This window comes from Piliocolobus tephrosceles, chromosome 10, assembly GCF_002776525.5.
Source record: "Piliocolobus tephrosceles isolate RC106 chromosome 10, ASM277652v3, whole genome shotgun sequence".
NCBI lineage: Eukaryota > Metazoa > Chordata > Mammalia > Primates > Cercopithecidae > Piliocolobus > Piliocolobus tephrosceles.
In genome coordinates, this window is record NC_045443.1 from 76238412 (window position 1) to 76242295 (window position 3884).

A 3884-nucleotide genomic window follows, 5' to 3' on the forward strand; every position below is an offset into this window, starting at 1 on the left:
TCCTGGTTAACCCGGTGAAACCCCGTCTCTACTAAAAATACAAAAAACTAGCCGGGCAAGGTGGCGGGCGCCTGTAGTCCCAGCTACTCGGGAGGCTGAGGCAGGAGAATGGCGTAAACCCGGGAGGCGGAGCTTGCAGTGAGCTGAGATCCGGCCACTGCGCTCCAGCCCGGGCTACGGAGCGAGACTCCGTCTCAAAAAAAAAAAAAAAAGATAACACTCATTTCACTCAGTTGTTATAGAGCAAATTAATATTCATTAAATAAACTTTGTTGAATTCTTATTAGGTCCTGGAAAAACTACCAGACATTTTCACTTTAATTATGTCATTTAATCTTCATAAAAATCTTGAAAGAGACAGAGCCAGGAGTGAAACTCAGCTCTGTTTGACTATGGAGCACAGAGAGTTTGTCAAGTACGGTATTTTGATGGATAGTGCAATGTCCCAATAGGACATTAAGAACTGTTTTTATGTTACATAGAAAAAGAGGTGGAAGAAACCCTCTTCAATGCCAAAATGTATGCACAAAAACCTACAAACATATTATTATTTCGATTTTTTTAAAAGAAGTTTACTGGTCTTTAAATGGCTCAAATTGAAAATAAACAAATCAGTTAGTGGCATCAGCCTAAGACACATGATGCATCTTTGTCAGCTGGCTTCATGGCACTTCAGTACCCAGAAGAGGAAAGGTCTCAAAGCAAAGTCACAAAGTGGTTAGGACTCCTGGTTAAATAAGACTATAATGAGTACACACGGAGATTGCCGGGGCCACTGGCCAGTGTTACATTGGTTACGAATTCTGCATATGGCATAGCCTATGAGAAATATGAAAGATGTACATCTCTAATCCTTTAAGGACAAATATTTAACATGAGAAACTGGATGTCCTATCTAAAGAGCGAGTTCCTAAAAAGCCTATTTTTAACTTTACATACACACCTATTACCTGGAATGCCTGAACACATCTTTGACCTGTTGAAAGTAGGATTGAGCAAAAAGAAAAAAATACTCTGTTGAATCAACTGTCCTACCCCCACTGGAAAGAGGAAAAAAAAAATCTGACAGTGGCATATTTCCCACTGATATTATGTCCCCAAATAACGTGCTCGAATTCTTCTAGCAGGGACATCACGCAATGGTCACCCGGCCTCATGCTTGGTTAGTGTGTGCCAAACATATTTTCTGCACTGTATCCTGGTTTGACTGCTTGATGTTAACTTCTGAAACTGTTAGCTACAATGTTCTTCATTATGAACATAAACGGGCAAAAATTACTCCTAATAATTCCTATATAAAACTGTAACTTCATGAATACAAACTTGGAAATGAACAGATGGAAAGCATGAATATTTTCCCAAAGTGTCCCAGTGCAAGATGCATTAGCATTATTGACATTTTCTTTCTGTGCTCTGCTCCCAGGAGATTAAAAACGTAACACTTGCCGGGCGCGGTGGCTCAAGCCTGTAATCCCAGCACTTTGGGAGGCCGAGACGGGAGGATCACGAGGTCAGGAGTGACAGAGGGAGACTGCGTCTCAAAAAAAAAAAAAAAAAAAAAAAACTTAGCACTTACATGTTCACCACTGGCAGAAAGTGATTTCCAGGGACCAATATCTTAGAGAAAAACAGAGTTCATTCAAACTGCTGCTGAATCCTCACAGTCAAAAATTCTCTTACAACTATATGCTGTTCCTTCATTTTATGTGACCCTGCAGTTTATTAAAAGCGATCAAAGAGTTCTGGAATCTTATTTTCAAGAACCAGATAATGGCACAAATTTTAAATTTGGGCAGAGTTCTAGCAGACAGTTATTTCTCAAGGATTTTCTATACAAAAACTGTACTCCATGCTGGGCATATATTTTCTCACCACGACATATGGGCAGTCGAACCCTGGTGTCAATAAGAACACATCCAGAGTCATATAACCAGGTATTTTTCAGTTTTTAAATTAAGGTATATTCAAAAATTTCCATGTGCACGTTTACACCACTTTTCTAAATTAATCACCAGGTAATTAAAGCAGATTCACAGATGAATTACTCTCAGTTTAACTACATGCAACAACTATACCAATAACTTTTTCTTCTAAATTTTGCATAACGATGGTTTACAAAAAGTGGTAAAATTTATCATGTTCACAATTGTCATTTTTCAAGGTAGTAGAAGACCAAGATATTTTAAAATGATATAAACTTTAAGCTTTATTAAACACACACACACACACAGAGAAAGTCACCTTTCCTTCCATTCTCCACCCCCATCTCACCTCTTTATTTAATATTTCAAGAAAGACTGCCCGAGAAGCACAAGCTCATATGCTACATTCAGGACCATGATAAATGTAGGCAATAATGAAATAAGTTGAACTTTGCTTCTTAGTGAAGCCACATTTATTTCTTTTTTAAGTAAATTTGACTTTTATTGCAGTTCCAATTCATGCTTTTAGCAATATACAACAATTTCCAAAATGTTAAAGTAATTTCAGTCAACTGAGCCTTCAATGGCAGTGCTTATAAATTATATTTATTAGTATGGTCAAGATAAGAAAGGAATTTGGGCTTTGATTATAAACTGCAGAATCTTTCTCTGATTCTCTTGGCCCAACTTTTCCTCTTTTTTTTTCTCATTCTTTTCGTTGCTGTCTTCCATCTTTCACACTCGAATTTCTCTCAGTAAATCAAAAAATGCCTTGTCAACATTAGCTCGTGTTTTACCAGATGTTTCCACATAGTTAACATTCCAATGGTCAGCTCTGTTTTGTGCCTCTTCTACAGAAACCTTTCCTTCTAAATCTGATTTGTTACCAACCAGTAGAAATGGAACATTCTCATATTCTTTTATTCTTAAAATCTGCTCCCTGAAGTCAGCTGTAGCTGCAAAGGATTCCATTTCTGTAACAGAGAAGACACAGAGAAACCCCTCCCTGCTTCGGAAATGGTTGTCTCTAATTGCAGCATAGTCCTCCTGCCCAGCTGTTTCTAAGATATCGATCTGTACTCCCTCGCCATCCAGTACTATTTTCTTCTGATAGGTGCCTTCTTTGGTAAGCTCATAGTCCTCCACAAACTCATCGTACATGCATTGTAGAGTCAGAGCAGCCTTGCCCGTAAGTAGAGTCACCGGCACTGCCCACCTGATGACTTTGTGTAAGGCCAAATTATTCTGATCCTTGGGTTTATTTGCGGCCATCTTGTGTCGTAGTTCTCACCAATATGTTAGGAAGAATCTGCACAGTGAGCCAGTCTGCCGCCCAGAGGGCTCCGGAAGCAGCGGGTGCGTGGCTCCGGCTGGTGGGTGCTTGGCCCTTGACGCCTGGGAGGCCCCACGCTGGGAGCAGTGGAAGGAGGAGTCTTTATTATTTCTATTTCACCTATGATGAATATGATCCTCAGTTGACCGAGGTTTTTAAGAGGTAGTACCAAAATTCATAGCCAGATAGTTCTATCTCCTAGCCTAGTGCTTTTCAAATATTGAAGTGCATGAGATTCACTAGGATGTATTATTAAATGCAGATGTTTATTCCATGAGTCTAACGTGTATCTGAGATTCATTGTTTCTAACAAACTCCCAGGTGATCTCGATGTTGCTGCTGATGTACCCCACTCTGAGTAGCAAGGTCCTAAAAAGTTGAATCCTGAGATATGGAAAGTACGATAAATACAAGAGTAGCCTGTTTGAGCTTTTGGAATCACACAAAAAGAGTAATTAGGCTCTTGTCTTCTTTTTTTCTCCTACAAGGTACAAATCTCAGTAAGCAGCAAGACCATGTATTACACATTCTCTAACATAGAGAAACAATCAAGAGTTGAACAAAAATAATGGGATAATGGACATAAGCAACCAAACCATGTCATTCTTTTCTTGGGAAGCAGGGATGGT

General features: G+C 39.2%; 1 pseudogene; it reads right to left on the bottom strand.

Annotated features, from left to right (window-relative positions):
* Positions 1 to 2657: 2657 nt before the first annotated feature.
* Positions 2658 to 3194, bottom strand: LOC111529925 (annotated as a pseudogene).
* Positions 3195 to 3884: the final 690 nt, after the last annotated feature.